A 19,576-nucleotide genomic window follows, 5' to 3' on the forward strand; every position below is an offset into this window, starting at 1 on the left:
TTTGTATCTTTCCCTGTGGGTTGCTTATAATAATGGTTATTAATGTTATTTTGCATACGATTTGTGATACTAAATTACATAACGAAGTCATTGTAAACTCGAATAACAACTCTCGGGTGACGTTATCTGTGATCACCGCCAGACAGTACGTGCTGCTGGCATGTCTCGTGCACGTCGTTTACATTAGTTAACTGCATCATCCTTGTTCTGTATCTTCCATCGCATAACACATAGAAGTGTCACAATAGTTTAATAATAAAAGATGATCTATTAAATAAATAGTTGGTAATTCGATAAATGGCAAAAAACGTTTCCAAAGTTTCTCAAATACACATGAGTACTGGAAACTGATTTGACGAGTTTCGACTATCTTTGAATGTGTTGTGACTTTACTGGCTAACATTCCACAATCCAAGTAATTCTAGATCCAACGTAAAAATAATACTGTAATTTAAGAATAATACCTTGATAAATAATAATACTATAAAATAAAAAGGAACAGGCTGTAAAATTCTTGTTTCATCTAGAAACTTGGTGATAGGATTCTGATGGCTGTAAGTTTTTACTTTGTGCCATATGAGAAGGGTATAGAGAAATGCAGAAAGTCTCCCAGAAGTATCAGTTTGGTAATGGAACATTTGTTTTATTACGTCATCAACTGTCTCCGACCTTTAGCTGTGAGCGGCGACGTTGTGACGTAGTAAGTTATTTCATAGTTATATATATATATATATATATATATATATATATATATATATATATATATATATATATATATATAATATATTGCATACATATATATATATATTGCATACATATATATATATATATATATATATATATATATATATATATAATTTCAATAAACATTGAATCACAAGAAGTACTTGCTCCGCCGGGACTCGAACCCGGATCTCTCACTTGCCGGGTGAATGTGCTACCATTACACCACAGAGCGCTTACTTTTTCCGATTCAATTATTTTGTATTTGGCCTTTTCTGTCACATATGCGTTTAAATGAGCAAACTAACATATGATCGGAAGACCAAATACCTGTCAAACGACTTTTATTTACATTAAACTGTATAAATGGCAATAGCCTTATTTAATTTCAATAAACATTGAATCACAAAAAGTACTTGCTCCGCCGGGACTCGAACCCGGATCTCTCACTTGCCAGGTGAATGTGCTACCATTACACCACAGAGCGCTTACTTTTTCCGATTCAATTATTTTGTATTTGGCCTTTTCTGTCACATATACTTTTATATGAGCAAACTAACATATGATCGGAAGACCAAATACCTGTCAAACGACTTTTATTTACATTAAACTGTATAAATGGCAAAAGCCTTATTTAATTTCAATAAACATTGAATCACAAAAAGTACTTGCTCCGCCGGGACTCGAACCCGGATCTCTCACTTGCCGGGTGAATGTGCTACCATTACACCACAGCGCGCTTACTTTTTCCAAATCAATTATTTTGTATTTGGCCTTTTCTGTCACATATGCGTTTAAATGAGCAAACTAACATATGATCGGAAGACCAAATACCTGTCAAACGACTTTTATTTACATTAAACTGTATAAATGGCAATAGCCTTATTTAATTTCAATAAACATTGAATCACAAAAAGTACTTGCTCCACCGGGACTCGAACCCGGATCTCTCACTTGCCGGGTGAATGTGCTACCATTACACCACAGAGCGCTTACTTTTTCTGATTCAATTATTTTGTATTTGGCCTTTTCTGTCACATATGCGTTTAAAATGAGCAAACTAACATATGATCGGAAGACCAAATACCTGTCAAACGACTTTTATTTACATTGAACTGTATAAATGGCAATAGCCCTATTTAATTTCAATAAACATTGAATCACAAAAAGTACTTGCTCCGCCGGGACTCGAACCCGGATCTCTCACATGCCGGGTGATTGTGCTACCATTACACCACAGAGCGCTTACTTTTTCCGACTCAATTATTTTGTATTTGGCCTTTTCTGTCACATATACTTTTATATGAGCAAAACTAACATATGATCGGAAGACCAAATACCTGTCAAACGACTTTTATTTACATTAAACTGTATAAATGGCAATAGCCTTATTTAATTTTAATAAACATTGAATCACAAAAAGTACTTGCTCCGCCGGGACTCGAACCCGGATCTCTCACTTGCCGGGTGAATGTGCTACCATTACACCACAGAGCGCTTACTTTTTCCGATTCAATTATTTTGTATTTGGCCTTTTCTGTCACATATGCGTTTAAATGAGCAATCTAACATATGATCGGAAGACCAAATACCTGTCAAACGACTTTTATTTACATTAAACTGTATAAATGGCAATAGCCTTATTTAATTTCAATAAACATTGAATCACAAAAAGTACTTGCTCCGCCGGGACTCGAACCCGGATCTCTCACTTGCCGGGTGAATGTGCTACCATTACACCACAGAGCGCTTACTTTTTCCGATTCAATTATTTTGTATTTGGCCTTTTCTGTCACATATGCGTTTAAATGAGCAAACTAACATATGATCGGAAGACCAAATACCTGTCAAACGACTTTTATTTACATTAAGCTGTATAAATGGCAATAGCCTTATTTAATTTTTAATAAACATTGAATCACAAAAAGTACTTGCTCCGCCGGGACTCGAACCCGGATCTCTCACTTGCCGGGTGAATGTGCTACCATTACAACACAGAGCGCTTACTTTTTCCGATTCAATTATTTTGTATTTGGCCTTTTCTGTCACATATACTTTTATATGAGCAAACTAACATATGATCGGAAGACCAAATACCTGTCAAACGACTTTTATTTACATTAAACTGTATAAATGGCAATAGCCTTATTTAATTTCAATAAAACATTGAATCACAAAAAGTACTTGCTCCGCCGGGACTCGAACCCGGATCTCTCACTTGCCGGGTGAATGTGCTACCATTACACCACAGAGCGCTTACTTTTTCTGATTCAATTATTTTGTATTTTGCCTTCTCTGTCACATATGCGTTTAAATGAGCAAACTACCATATGATCGGAAGACCAAATACCTGTCAAACGACTTTTATTTACATTAAACTGTATAAATGGCAATAGCCTTATTTAATTTCAATAAACATTGAATCACAAAATGTACTTGCTCCGCCGGGACTCGAACCCGGATCTCTCACTTGTCGGGTGAATGTGCTACCATTACACCACAGAGCGCTTACTTTTTCCGATTCAATTATTTTGTATTTGGCCTTTTCTGTCACATATGCGTTTAAATGAGCAAACTAACATAGGTTTGGAAGACCAAATACCTGTCAAACGACTTTTATTTACATTGAACTGTATAAATGGCAATAGCCTTATTTAATTTCAATAAACATTGAATTACAAAAAGTACTTGCTCCGCCGGGACTCGAACCCGGATCTCTCACTTGCCGGGTGAATGTGCTACCATTACACCATAGAGCGCTTACTTTTTCCGATTCAATTATTTTGTATTTGGCCTTTTCTGTCACATATGCGTTTAAATGAGCAAACTAACATATGATCGGAAGACCAAATACCTGTCAAACGACTTTTATTTACATTAAGCTGTATAAATGGCAATAGCCTTATTTAATTTCAATAAACATTGAATCACAAAAAGTACTTGCTCCGCCGGGACTTGAACCCGGATCTCTCACTTGCCGGGTGAATGGGCTACCATTACACCACAGATTGCATACACATATATATATATATATATATATATATATATATATATATATATATATATATATATATATATATATATATATTTAAAATAATCGCATTAAATCGAAGTTACGTTTTAAATTTTTTTTTGTATGATGTACTTGTCAAATTAGGAATATCAATAAAAGTTCCTTTTAGTAAATCATTTAAATTAATAGATCTTACTACAGGACCTAAAATAAAGGCGAACTAATATCGATTACGAGTAATGTATTGAACAATATTTTTCAAAATGTTATATTTAATCCAATTAAAAATGTAGGACCCCGGGAAAATTGACCGCAAAAATCTGTCTGAATATGGGTCTGGTCATCATCAAATGTACAAATGGGACATAAAACTCTTTGCGATTTAGGGACTTGTATTTAATAGATTTACATTGGTCTAAGGTCAAACATCAAATTCAACAAAAATTTTGCTGAGTATTTTTTAAACTGTGACGTAATAACACATGTAACCTAACTATGGAGAGGTATGTTGATTTGAAATGTGGCTTGTAACCTAAGCACAAAGCCTGAACGGTAAATCTATTACAATACATATATTAATTTTCTCAATGCTACACTTGTCATGATCAAAGCAATTGTATTATATACTTAGAGCAAAATAATAAAAGTAAATACAAAATCCAGTGCATTCGCATGGTTGAAAACCATTATAGTGCTATAACAATAGGTCTGATATGTTTCAAAATAATAATTTGTTACACTATCCCAAAGATAGATCCATTAATATCTCTTACAATAATAAACAACCAAGCATAAGATTTTACAATTAAATAACGCATTAACATTATTCTTATAATGTACAATTTACAAAATACGATCACTATGCGAAATGTAATGCTATATTGTGTTTTGTAAAACATGCTAACAGCATTATATTTTAAAATTAAACTCATTATTGTGTAACACGAAGTATATTAATCTAAGCTACTTGTAGTTGTGTGTAAGGAAAGTAAATCAACTCTGGTGGAAGAGCTTCTGTCACGTCGCAAGATTCTCCTAAACAAATCTCGTTATGAAGTTGATCTGTAATAAAGTGAGGATATGTGTTACAAGCTCCTCACTACCTACAGGTATGTAACCTACACCTCACTTCACGTCAAACTTGATGCCGAAATGTTGACTCTTTCTTCTAAACAATGAAGTTGGAATTATCTTAAAATACAAATTATAATTAATTTTAAAATAACATCGAAAAATATTTAACACAAGCATATGAATGTTTTGCATAATTTTTTCACATTTATGCTATAAATAATTCTTCAGATATTGAATCAAAACTAAATTATTAAAAATATATAAATAATAAAAAAAACAGATAAATTTGTGAAACGTTTCATTACAATACGTATAGTAACAATATAAAATGATATCAACAAAAATAAATTGACAATATTAATAATAAATAAATAAACATATGCATATCCCCACACATAGTTAATTCAATTTAATTATTTTGAATTAGAATATATTATGGAATGTATAGTTATCGTTATATGTTATGTACATTATCTAAAATTTTAATTGCTTCAATCCAATCGTTTACATTATTTAGTTACAAATAAATTATACGTATGCTAATCTCGCTAATAATACTCATTCCTAACTGTGCAATCGTTAAGTTTGTCCGGTTTTCTTAACAACTTTTTATAAATCTATTATATGTAACTATGTTTGCCCATAAATCTATCTAATAGTATTTCAAACTAAAAACAAATTACTGCAAGTATCGTGTTTTTACAATCTCATCATATTTTGTAACATACAAGATTTATGAATATCACGTAGCTATTATTATTAGGAAAAATACAAAAATAAAGTCAGAAATTCCGCATTTCCGATGAGTTCCACAATAAAAAGTTTTAATAATGAAACTAGAGCTATTTCTGTATTTATTTTTATTTTCAATTTAATATTATTTATAAGCTAGTCGTACTCCAATAAAATATCACATAACAGGCTTGCACAGAGTTTAATAATGAAAACACACACACACACACACACACACACATATATATATATATATATATATATATGTTGTGTGTGTGTGTGTGTGTGTGTGTGTGTATATATAATAATCTCTCAGCCTATAAAGAAGAGGGCTAAGGATTTCAAACAAGGCACTCGTGTAAAAAGAGTCTTCACAAATCTACCTATGTACCATCTGATACGGCTCTGATAAAACGCAAAACTCCTGATGATTTACGTGTTTCCAATAGACTGTTCTCGGCATCAGAGTTTAAAGAATTCATTCACGTTTCTTTACTTTTGTTATATTTATTCCAAATTCTTCCATCGAACTACATCTATAGATGTAGTTTGATAGAAATATTGAGAAAGGCTTACATATAGTCTACATAAGATGTATTCTGGAAAGAGTCCAATACGTATTCTTTCTGAATGGAATTTTTGTGCTCTACGAGGTGCATTTACGATGATTCAATGTCTTTCCTAATAGCTTTGATTAAGCAAAACAGTTATTGAATAATTAGTTACTAAATTTATTATGATTATTTTACGAAAATTATCTCGTAAGCCTGACAGTCCAAACCACATTGAATAAATCCTCCTACATTTAAAATATTAATGTATTTAAATCTCACTGTAAATTCATCTTTAGTCAAATATAAAGGAAAACTCAATAATGCACTTTTATAGGTAAGGTTAAAGAGGTTAAACGTTATCATGGCTCTCTGAAGCGTACAAAATCTTTTTCTAATCTGACAATTATACCTATCAATATATCTTTTTTACTAATGGCTACCAACTTTTTGATAAACTGACGTTTATTTTATGTCTAAACTATTTTTCTTCTTGACTAAATTTCATTGGTCTCTTTTTACAGTTACATTATAATAATACCTTTTATGAACATTAATACATTACCTAATTCTGTTACATGTTTGTTTTTGAATCTAACTTTTAAAACCGTTAAAAGTATACACACTATAAGTTTACAAAATTAAAATCTCAAAGAAAAAAAGCTAAATTTGGTTCAGTTTCCGTTAAACATCGTGATCTGTATAATCATTAAAAGGGGCATATCCGTATACGAGCTTATTCTTGGAAATCCAATTTGCGAATAATCCTGAAATAATAATTATAATCTCAGTGATCGATTACTCAGAGTTGGATGACTTTGTTTTATCGTGTATCTACTGTTTCATACTGGAGTGAATGTGTTTGTAACAACACTCTATTAATGTTGTGTTATGATGAACGATATAATCTTCAATTTTTCTTTGGAACGTTGTGTTATAGAGTTCCTGTATCTTCTGCTTAAATTTTTTTTTATAAACAACATTTTTCCCGTGATTATTTCTTATATCAATATGTATTTTTATAGCTAAAAATACCGCGATGATTAAAATATGAATATAAGGTACATAACCAGGCTACGATTAACAAAAAATGCTTAAGGTTTTTGCATGTGTAAATACAAATTTGAGGATTCAGCCTGAATAGTACAAAAAATGGCTATCCCGACCCACCAGAATATTTACTTCTTTATACTCCAAGAATTACATGGGTAAAACGAATGCATTGAAAAACCATTTAATATAATACTACAAAGCTTTTCCTAAGACATATAAATAAAGATATGCATACATTCTTGAATCTCTTGTCTTATTGGAAATTATCTATTAATTTAAACAAACTCTCCAATAATATAAAGTTTTTATTTTTGTGAGGCCTTTCGTACTCAATGAGTACATATTCGGACTCACACAACTGAATAAAAGTAATAATAACATTAGTAACATAAACAATTTTGTATTGAATAAAAACATATGTCATTAAAAATACAAAGAGGTAATATTCTATGACAGCACAGTATGTTATTTGTATATATAAAAATAAAGTTTAGATTTAGTTAAATCAAATAAAGTAACGGAGAATTTTGAAAAGGCACATAATAACATCAGGAAGAAAGATCAGCCATGGCAAAAACACGCACTTCAAACTGGACAACTCTTTTTTCAAACTCAAAACTATTAAAAGAAGTACAAAATAAAAAATTCCTTGATGCATATGAAACAATTTTTATAAAAAAGAACCAAAATAATCTGGTAAAAAACGAACCTGCGCCTTTTTAACATTCACCGTTACTTTATTTGATTTAACTAAATATAAACTTTATTTTTATGTATATACATATAACATACTGTGCTGTCATAGAATATTACCTCTTTGTAGGCTATTTTTAATGACATATGTTTTTATTCAGTACAACATTTTTTATGTTACTATTGTTATTATTACTTTTATTCAGTTGTGTGAGTCCAAAGATGTACTCATTGACTACGAAGGGCCTCACAAAAATAAAAACTTTATATTATTGGAGAGTTTTGTTTAAATTAATAGAAAGATATGCATGTATAAACTGAAGCTTATTTTTTCGTATTACATGGGGGTTTGTTTATATGAACTTGATATGTGTTATTTCAAAATTAATGTAAAGATATTATTGTAAAACAAGAAAAATAAATTACCTGGATTATAACTAATATTATTTTTAAAGTCTGCATTCAATTTGTAAGAGAAAAAGGAGTAGGCAATAAAATTCGCGTTACTTAGTTCGTTGATGATAGGTTTCTGAGGGCCTGAGTTTTAATCTCTGCCTTCTGGAAGGATATAGATGCAGAATGTCTCCCTGAAGTATCAGTCTGTAATGGAACATTTGTTTTATTCCGACATCAACTGTCCCCACCTCTATATGCAAGTGACGCATCATTGTGACGTGTAAAGTTTTCGAAAACATTCTCAAGGTAAAATGTTATGTTAAAAATTTATTATGATAAAAGATTCTATTGGTGCCTATTACATAACTTCTATTGTTGTGAAAGGTAGGGACATAGTAGTGCCCAAAGCAATAATCTATTAGTAAAGGAACATTCCTTATAACGTACAGTTAACCCTATCACTTAACGCCTATAAAGAAATAAAATTACAGCACATATACTTTGATTATTTAATTATCGTGATAATTTAAAATTTATCACATTACGTTTAAAGTCTTTAAGTTTAAATCATAATTAACGTAATTTGTCCGGTATTTGTACAAAAAACAATAATAATACAGAGAGCAAGCTTCGTATAAACAGTGATTAATCGGGAAAATCAATCAAATGCGTAAGCAAAGGCTTATTGTAAATAAGCAAATATAGATTTGCTTATTTTCTTATTATTAAAAAAGAATAAATTAACATAATCAGAAGTGATGTATTATAAATTCTATTATAAAACCCTATATACCATTGCGGTTTACGGTTTTTTTGTGTTTCAGTCTCAGAAAAACCAGATATTGTAATGTTTCCTTTATGCAGGGTATTTCATTACTAACTGAAGAACAGTAGAAATTAGCCATTTGTGACAATTTTTGAAACCAGTATGAGAGAATAAACTCTTGTACGACCATCGATCTAAAATGTAACAAGATTCAAACTTATTATTTATTCCTATTGCCCCTCGTAACACAGATTATATTTCTGGTAAAAAATTAGAACTGCCTCCATCTTTTAAAAGTGGATAAAAAATGACTAGGTATAAATAACGAGTTCCTAAAAACTGTGTAAACCAAACAACAAACTTCAAGTAAACGTTAATCTTTACCGTAACATAACTGAAATAAAAAAAAACTGCTGGAATTTGAAATACTATAATTTGTTACATATTTTGTTGTAAATAAACCTCTCTAAATAATTGAATAAGTAGTTCGCAAGTGCTATTAAAGTACTCAATCTAAACTGTGAACTTTTATTTTTTTAAATACAATTTTTAAACATTTAACATATAGGTTTTAAGACATTTAAAATTGATCTAACATACTATAATTCATAAAAAATTATTATAAATAAATAATCGTGACTATAACATTTCATTAACAATGAGACACTAAAATCTTATTTTCTTCAACGAAATATCCGTTGATTTTAGATAAGCTCACATTTTAATAAAGTTCAATCTTAAAAATGTGCTGTTTTGATCAATTAAAATGAGAATATATAACTGCATTATTACAGTTTGTAATCTTTAGTATCGAATTAGGAGCCTCTGTAGCCAGTTGCTTACTATCTTGCCCTCTTAACCTCTCTTATAAGTTGATATACTCACCCCATCCCCTAACATTCTCCAATTAATATAGCGTTATTATAAAACTGATAATATAACCGTTTAAAAATAAAATGTTTTCGTAAAGTGACATATGTAAGTAACACTCTATGGGGGAAAAACTGTACAGAATAGTTTTGCTGCAGTTAGGAGAAATGAAACATATTGAGTACAGAGTGACATATTGACAGCTAGAACTGTCAGTTATCAACTGTCCCGACACTTCCCATTGAGTTTAATGGTTTATCAGTATTTACAGTATTTACAGCAAATATTATTTTATACGTATTAAATAATGTCGATGTCTTCCTGTGACAAAATATATTTTTAAGTTAAAGAGGATACGAAAGTACTGTAGTTGTCCTGTACTGTTTTGTTTAGGGTTGATTGTGATTTAGAATTTGATTTTAAATTTACTATAAACCAAGCGTTGATTTATAAACCCAAATAAATAATAATTATTATCATGAAGAGGATGTTTATTAAGATAAGGCAATGAGTAATACACGTAATTAACTATAATCAAATATAATTACATTTTAAGTCTACATAGAGATCTTTCAGTCTCGTTTACCCATACAGAAGTTTTGTAATTGTCTCTTAATATTACAACCTTAACCTAGATTTTTTTAAATAAAATAAATGCAAAGTTTGTCTTCTGGAATTGAAATATGTCAAATACTGCTATGAACAAGCAAAAGAATATAGATTTATAACAAGAGCAAAGAGCTGCATATGAACTGGAAATGTAACTGTCCCATTATAAAGGGCATAGTTCACCCGTCAACAAGCAAAATGCTTTTGTTCCCATATACAGGGATCACCATGAGTGTATGAGATTTGTTCCTTGCAAGTATAAAAGTATCTTCTTGTGATAAGACGCTTGAACTACAATGCAATTTGTAAATATTACAATTACTTTAAATACAATTTTTTTGTAAACTAGAAGTTAGCAAAATATATTTCACTATTTTAGGTTGAAATATTTGTAAGGACGCGATGAAATTTATAAATTGCGTCCTTGTATGGCTTCATGTACAACTAAAATCACTTTAAATTGGCAATATTTATTGAAGTTGTGTCACCTTAAGTAGAAAACACGCTACTAACTATTTTTTATAACAGTAAATAATTATAGTTTACTAAATTTTAACGTAAATAGACATTCTTAAATATATTACATACATATCAAGTATATTTTAAATTTTAAATTGAAAAATGTAATAAATCGTGTGCACTCATTACAATAATGTAATGAATGTAGGTCCATACTATAGGATTTTAAGTGTTACATAGTTTGGTTAAAAATTGCGTATTAGGATTTTATTTAAGTATAGTAAATTACATTTGTTTATATTTTTATAAAGACAATGAAGATGTTGGAAAGGTTGTATAAAATGAGATATATAATTGAGATATTTATACAATACTTTTGGCTTTCAAGCTACCACATGACGACTCTCATACAAAGGTTATTGCAGTCACGAATGCTTTGTAAGCAATCATATTCTATTCAGAGGCATTTAGTTTTGGACCGTTACCAGAGAATATGGAAGAAAATGTAACTTGGCAAAGGTCAAAAGCCATAAACTGGTAGACTAGAATATATTTGCACCATGACTTCTGTTCACGGTAGTATAGGCCAGACAAGAAATTCAAATTAGGAAAAGGTTTTTAACGTTTAATGTATTTATAAAGCTTTAATTATTTAATACGCATCAATACCCATTCATTTATCTTATTAAGCTATGTAAGCAAACCCTGTTCCTTCAATGACATTTTTTTTTGTCTGCAAAGTAAAGGATGTCATATTACACCAGACGAAGATATTAGATTAATAATTTATGCTTTTATAGGAATAAACCTTTCAATAATTACGTTTCTAATTTTAAATTAAAATACTATGTTCTGTATAGTCTCTTCGGTTCTTTCGTATTACAGCATATCATGCCCCTTAACTGTATTACATAATGCTGTACCCTACGTAGTACTCTTATGTAAGACAGTGTATAGTAAATATAAATTTGACACATTGCATAAACAAACAATATTATTATTATATCAAATCATCTAGTTACTTGGCGTTTCCGTGAAAGTTTTAAATATTAGGATTTAAGGTCACCCTTCTTCTCGTTCCGAACGAAACGTAAGAACGAAAGGTAACGAAATTTTTCTTACTTTCTTCGTGCAGACAGATAGCAATACAATTTTACAAACCCTTGAGATGTAGGCTTGACTAAACTCAGCCAATAACGTCACTAATATTCCGTCAGTGTACTTTCGTGTTGTATCTTTAAATTGTTCCTTTTTGGGGTAACTGGAAAATATGCAGCAAATAACGTTATTGAAAAACCCTATTTAAAAAAATTTAAATTATGAATTCAAACCATTTGTGAATTAGAACTCGTTGTGATTGTGATATTTGTGTTGAATGTTTGTTGCACGGTTTAATTCAGTGGCCTTCAAAATAAAAAAAAAATATTAATTACATAACTAGTAGAATGTGTCACTCAACACTGAAACCGCACATCGCCGCTCGCACACCCACAGCAAACCAACAGGGAAGCGCGTGCCCATGGTGGCGAACGGGATGCCGGATCAAAACTAAACTAGGTAAAAAAAAAAGAACACCGTGGTCAGTATACTCAGGTTCATTTACTAAGACAATAACATGGGCCTATCCAGTCAATATAAATATGTATATATATACTATAAAAAAAATTAAAAAGTGCCCACAGTAGTATACCTCAAACAATTCTTGTCAGGTGCACCTGCATACCAAAAATTAGAAACGCCATAATTTGAAACAAGAAAATGCCAATTCCACCCGGTATCCTTCGGCTAAGGGCGGGCTCCTAATGAAATCCAAGAAATAACTAAATAATATCTAAAACTAACTTAAAATTAAATAACAAAATATAAACTATATAAATGGCAACAATAACAATATCACAGGGTATCACAGATGTTGACTGGTAGGTATGTCCATCATGGTGGCCGTCCTTCAGCAGAGCGCAAAGGCGAAGGTTCTCTGCGACCACGCATGATGGAGAGATGACAGGAGAAAACAATTCATCCCTTGGACCCTGAAACCAGGTTTCAGCCTAGTACCCTTTTAAAGTTAATAAAAATTAATAAATAGTTGCCAAACAATATAGATTTTAATAAAAGTAAAGTTGCCAAAAAGTTATCTATCAAGAATTTTAAGTTAAGTTAAATTACCAAAATTTCAAAATATCACAGACCAATCAATAACTGATAAAAATTAAAAATAAACCTTAATATAGAAGCTGGTAACATCAGAAAACAATAAATAAACAAGATATTCCATTTGAAAGACTAAAACAATAAGTAATAAAGGAATTTATTTGAGGTATACGCAGTAGCCTACCATACGTAACAATTTGGTTCAAACATTTTTAAAACAGGCATTTATTGACAGAATAGGCTCAAAATTGGTGAAAAGCAGGGGAAGGGCATTCTGCACTTAAAATAAAATTCCCAACTCAAAACAACAACCCCAAGGAAAGTTAGTATGAAAATCCCCTCTGTCACAGAACAAAAATTAAGCGTTTTACTCTTGGTAAAAAAAAAAATGATTAGGAAAAAAACTGATGGCCAAAAGTAGCAGCCTAATAACAGGAATCTAAATTTAAAATTTTGATGGCAGAAGGCCTTAAATTAACCAAGTAGGCTATAAGGGGGAGTTATGGGCTAAAAGACCCGAAGAACGTTACATCTCTCAGAAAGGCTTAAATTTAGCAAAATGAACCTTCAGCAGTCTCTCTGGGTTTGTTTACAAAAACTACATAACAAGTGACACATTACAAACAATATTGGCTGCAGAATAAAAAGAACTGTAACATAAGCCTAGGACTGGTCCTCACTGAGAGACAGAAAAATAATTTAAGCTGAAGAGAAAGGGTGAAAAACTAATAAAAGTGTAAGAGAAATAATTTGAAAGCCAATTTAAAATTTAGTTAACAGCCAGAAGTACTAAAATTTAATAAAAAGCAAAACTACAATTTGGAAAACCATGTGCTCTTAACCTTCACAGTTTGAAAAATGAAAATAATCACTAAATTTTTAAAAGAAAGCAAAACTTACTCATCAGTGAGGGGCCGTAAACCTAGCCGCACATGTTAGAAGGAAACAGCTCAGCAAAAATTCCAAAACACTTAATTAAACAAAAATATTAAATCTGGAGCTACTTCTAACCAGTACACCACGGCTCAGAGTCCTCTACGCCACTCTTCCGGAAAGGCCAAACGCCTTCAATAGGTCAGTCGCCTCTGCAGCCAATAAACCACACACACACTATATAAAACACACATGAGCCGGGGAGATATAGGTATTGAACCGGCTCAGACTCCCCCCCCAAAAGGAGGAACTCCCCTCTGTTAAATTTCTTCAAAAAGAAAAATCGAACGAAATGCCTCTCCCCCCCAATGATTGAAGAATTATAAACCGGAAACCCTTAAGTCTGCAGAAGGGAAAACCAAGAAAAATCCAGTTGGAGGCAAGAAAACCCTCCAAGAGTAGCGTGGGTACAAAGAAGAACACAGGAACCTTGATCAGGAAGAAGGAGCAGAGGTGATCAGGCCTCTGGACCTAAAACCCTCCCGCACAGACTAAAGAGAAATCACGGATGACTCCGGCAAGGCTTCAGATGGGATATGTGCGCCTTCCTGAAAATCTTCCCGGACTGAGGATCTCCCAGTCGGGCAGTCACCGGAGTCAGAAACTTCAAGATGCGGTGGGGACCAGTCCACCTGTAGCAAAGTTTAGCAGCTCTTTTATCCACAGCCGAACTGACTGGGTGAGCCTTGCAGTAAACTAGATCCCCCACCTGGAAGGGATTGGCAATACGACCTCGGTTTGTACTTCTCCTTACTAACTCCCTAGCCCGAATGAGATTCCGCCTGGCTGCCTCCCAAGTGGCTTTCACATTGGGAGTACCAGGAGGTGGCAGAAGATCGCTAATTTTCCAAAGGTTCGCCAAAGGGTTGTTTGGGCGGAAAGCCAAATAATAACTCGAAAGGTACCGCCTTGTGACTTTCATGCTGGGCCGTATTAAAGGCAAATTGGATCCAAGGTAGTTGTTGATCCCAGGTGGTCTGATTTTCCGCATGAAAGGCAATGAGAGCAGATCGAAGATTGCGATTAAACCGTTCGGCGTGAGAAGGCTGAGGATAGAAAGGGAAGTAGTCACATGGCGGATTCCGTGCCCAAAGCACATTCTTTTAAAGATATTGGAGACAAAACTGTGAACCATTATCGGAAACTAAGGTGGCGGGGATTCCAATGTGTTGAAAGAAATGGTTACGAAGTGCTTGCACCGTGAGCTGCGCGGTAGCACTCCGCAATGGGAACAACCAAACAAACTTGGAGAAGGCATCCACACAAACAAGTAGGAACTTATTTCCGGACTTGCTACGCGGGAGAGGGCCCAACATAGTCAATGAAAACCTTCTCCAAAGGTTTTTTCCGCCACCTCAGATGACAAAAGACCCAACTTGGTATTTTGAGCGGGTTTGCTTAGCGAGCACAGTTCACAAGAACGTACTCGAGCTGCAATATCCCGGTCCATACCTTTCCAGATGAACTGATCCCTAATCTTCGCGATGGTCTTATGAATTCCTAGATGTCCGCCCACAGGAGAAGAATGAAAATACTGAAAGACCATCGGTACAAGAAAGCTTGGCAGCACTAACTTAGGGTTTCTCCGCTGCTTGTCACGGCAGCATAGAGCACCTCGGTACAGAAAATAAGGAGGGTGGGCACCTCCGTTTTTAAGCTCATTGATGATAGCAGTCAGCTCGGGATCCTTAAGTTGGTGTGGAACAATGTCCGAAAATGCCAGAGGAAAGTCTAGGAGCACGCCACAACATGGCGGCTCTGATAAATTCTGGTGGTCGTTGGGTAAGTGATACATGCGTGACAGAGTGTCCGCTATGATATTTTGAGTGCCTCGCACGTGCTGCACTGTGAACTTAAGGGCAGAAATTTGGACTACCCAGCGACCAATCTTCCCGAGCTGACGGGGGTGGGCAAGGAGCCAAGAAAGTGCCTGGTTGTCGGTTTCCAACAAAAATTCTTTATGTTCTAGGTAACGCCTGAACTTGTTAATCCCAAACACGACAGCCAAACATTCCAGCTCATAAACAGAACAACTCTTCTTCTCACAAGGGGTTAACGTGCGTGAAGCATAAGCTATGGGCTGCCGGATACCATCTACTTCTTGCGATAAAACAGCAGCAACGGCTAAGGAGGAAGCATCAGTTTGCAAGACGAACTTACGACCGAAATCAGGCATAGCCAAGACTGGAGGCTGCATCACTGCCTCTTTCAGCTGCTCAAAAGCAGTCTGTTGCGCTTCACCCCACTCAAACTTGGCACCCTTTTTCCTAAGAGAGTTCAGAGGGGCCGCCACTTCAGCAACATTGGGGATGAAACGACGATAAAAATTTATCATTCCCACAAAACGGGCAATCCCCTTGGCATCCTTAGGAGGAGGAAACTCCCTGATTGCCTGGGTTCTCTCTGGATCAATACAAACACCTCGAGAAGAGACAAGATGACCCAGAAACGATATTTCAGGCTGAGCAAAACTCACCTTTTCAGGATTGACGGTAAGGCCAGACTCTCGCAGCCTAGTTAGAACTTCCTCTAGATGAGTCAAGTGCTCCTCATAACTCTCACTGTACACAAGCAGGTCATCCAGATAGTTGAACACGAACTTAAATTTGACATCATAAAAGATAGAATCCAGGAGTCTGGTGAGTGTTTGGGCCCCCACAGCCAAGCCCATAGGCACTCGGGTGAACTGGTACAAATTCCAAGGCACACAAAAAGCAGTGAGAGGTCGAGACTCGTGTTTTAGTGGAATCTGATGGTATGCCTGGTTAAGATCAAAAATGGAGAAATACTTGGCCTTACCAAACCAGTCGAAAGCAGAATGCAAATCGGGGAGAGGCACGGAGTCAATTTCTATCTGAGCATTGAGCTTTCGATAATCCAGGACCAATCTGGACTTCCCATTAGGTTTCGGCACTAGAAACGCTGGACTGGAAAAATTTGAGCAAGACGGCTCGATCACCCCACTCTTAAGTAAATCATCAATCATATTTCTCAGAATCTCCATCTTGGGCGGAGCAAGCTTATATGGATGGGAACGTACAGGACGGGTGTCTGTAAGACGAATCTCGTATTCCAAGAGATTGGTCGTACCCAGTTTGTCAGTAAGGACTTCAGGAAAACTGGAACAAATCTGCCTTATGTCCTCAGCCTCTTTTCGGCGTAAGATGTCCTAGTTGGTCAGGAGGAGTCAAGCTCTTATCTTCCATCTCTAAGGCAGCAGTCCCACGAGACTCGACATCAGAAAAGGGAACGAGCACCCGCCTGGCGAAAGCAAAGAAAAACATGACTGGAGGCCAAATCCAAAATCATGCCAGTTTTTCCGATAAAATCTGCTCCCAAGATGAAAGGAAAAGTCAGGTCCTTAGCCACCAAAAAGCTCCAATCCCAAGAGAAATAATTAATTTTGATGTGAATCTGGGCACTACAGATAATAGGTAAAGGTGTGCGTGAAGCAGTCCAGCAGATAAGTGAACTAGGCTCAACCTGCCGTATTAGCCCAGAGGATTTTAGATCTTCAAAAAACGACAAAGAAATCAGGCTGCGTGCTGACCCAGAATCAACCAGGGCCTTCTGCACCACATTCCCCACAAGCACATCCAGTTGTGGGCAGGTTGAGCGGGCAGCCCTTACTCCCTGCGCAGCCAGAGCAGCAACCTCCCCTCTCGGCCAACGATGATAACTGTCCCCAAGTCTATTTCTTTCTGTTTTCTTTCTGTTCTGTATTAAACCAGCTGGCTAACCCTTTTACCATCAAAATTAGGTACATATTTGCCCTCAAAATTACCTTTACGGCACGAGTCGGGCTTACTCGTCCGCAAGCTTACTAGTTTTTTTTATTAAGTGGACAAAACACGGTCTAATATGTCCCACTTGCTTGCAGCCATAACAGGTAGGAGGCTGCCTACGGGAAGGAGCAGCTGCTGGCTCAGACTGCACCGGAGCATGGACCGGCCCCGGAGGCAAGTGAGGAAGATGCCTCGACATGGCCTCCCTTTGATCATCCGCATCCTGAACCCCTCTAGAGATGATGGAGAGGCGGTCCAAATCCGCAAAAGATGCGGGACGGCTACAAAAAATCAAACGGGAGCGTTTCTTCAGGTTTAATGCCCTCCAAAATAAGGCTCACCAACTCCGTTTCGCTCAAGCTCAAGCGCAACACCCGGGCTACATCCCGTATCTCCCCGACAAAATGGCTCAACGTCTCGTCTGGTGCCTGAGGACGGTAAAAACGCGTTCCACCCGCAAGCGCTCCCTAACCCGAGCAGGTACAAAGAACTCCAAGATCTCGGCGTGGAACTGGTCAAAGGTGGCACCTCTCTTAAGGCAGTCTAGAAGGCGATCAAAAAGGGGCCTTAAGGAAAACTGCGCTAAAATCTGCATAAGCATGGCATCTGTCATACCAGGAAATTCTCTCAGCTTAAAAACTTCCAGAAGAAAATGGATAAGTAAATTAGTGTCAAGTCCATCAACTCTGGGGAAGTGTTTGTAAACACACTCCCCAAAGGATGAGGCAGTTTGCCAAAGCTAGAAAAGGAAGGCACAACTATAGATGAAGCCTCACCAGCCGCTTCAGGAGGGCCACTACCCATCGGAGACATAGTAACTCTGGGAGGCTCGAAAGAAAGAGCCGGTGGATGGTTAGCAAAAGTAATGGTAGTGGGAACCTCCGTTGGAGTGACAGCGGTAAATAGTACCCCCTTCTCCTTCACCGAGCGCACCTCACTCAAACCATCTAGGGCTTGTTTTAATTTATTACTGGCCGAAAAAGCCCAACTTTTAATTTCAGAGTCTAAACTAGGAGCCGACATAAGTAAAACTATTCTGTCACCCCAATGTAAAAGCTGAGATGCCAATCTAGCCTTTGCTGACCCGGACATGGGAAGTGACTCAAAATTAATATCGTCTTCTAATTCCTCCATTCGGGTTTTACAAAACTCAAATTCTGTGTTAATTTGGAACTCTGCATTCCAGCTGCGGTCCAACGCTATACAAGCCCGTAATTGAGCTCTTAATGCCCTCACATCTCCCTCGGGCTTCTGTCCTCTCGCCAGGACCTCAAAAACCAACTCGGGCTTGCGTAGATGTTCAGGCACCAGGGAAAAAGCCATACCAAACAATTAAGACAAATAAATAAACAATAAACAACAAAGCGTACGCAAAAAATTACTTAGTAACCTAAGTGGACTCAACTCACAAAAGGCTTACACTGACGAGGTCCAAGTGAAGAACTCAATACCTGCCACCTAATAGAAGGATACCCTGCAAATATACACTAACCACAAACCTACAAACACAGAAGCAATAAATATAACAAAACAACACATTGATAGGGGAGAAGTAGAGTACAGTTAGATAAATTTAGCGGTTAAGCAATTTTAGAGTCCCTTGCTCCCTGCAAAGGGTAAGTCTGCAGGAAGCAAGACACTAAACCAATTCCACCCGGTATCCTGTGCTAGGGCGAGCTCCTAATGAAAAAAGTTGTGTACTCTAACCTCCCCCTACCTAACACTAACCTACACCAACAAACAAAACCAGAACTGAGAGACAGCTGAG

At 35.5% G+C, this 19,576-nt stretch overlaps 1 non-coding gene across 1 annotated transcript; it reads right to left on the reverse strand.

The window, feature by feature from the left end:
• Positions 1-3,159: 3,159 nt before the first annotated feature.
• On the reverse strand, positions 3,160-3,230 carry Trnav-gac. Its single transcript has one exon. It is a non-coding gene; the product is annotated as a tRNA-Val (tRNA).
• Between the last annotated feature and the right edge of the window lie 16,346 nt (positions 3,231-19,576).

The sequence above is a fragment of the Homalodisca vitripennis genome, chromosome 6 (genome assembly GCF_021130785.1).
Source record: "Homalodisca vitripennis isolate AUS2020 chromosome 6, UT_GWSS_2.1, whole genome shotgun sequence".
Taxonomy (NCBI): Eukaryota; Metazoa; Arthropoda; class Insecta; order Hemiptera; family Cicadellidae; genus Homalodisca; species Homalodisca vitripennis.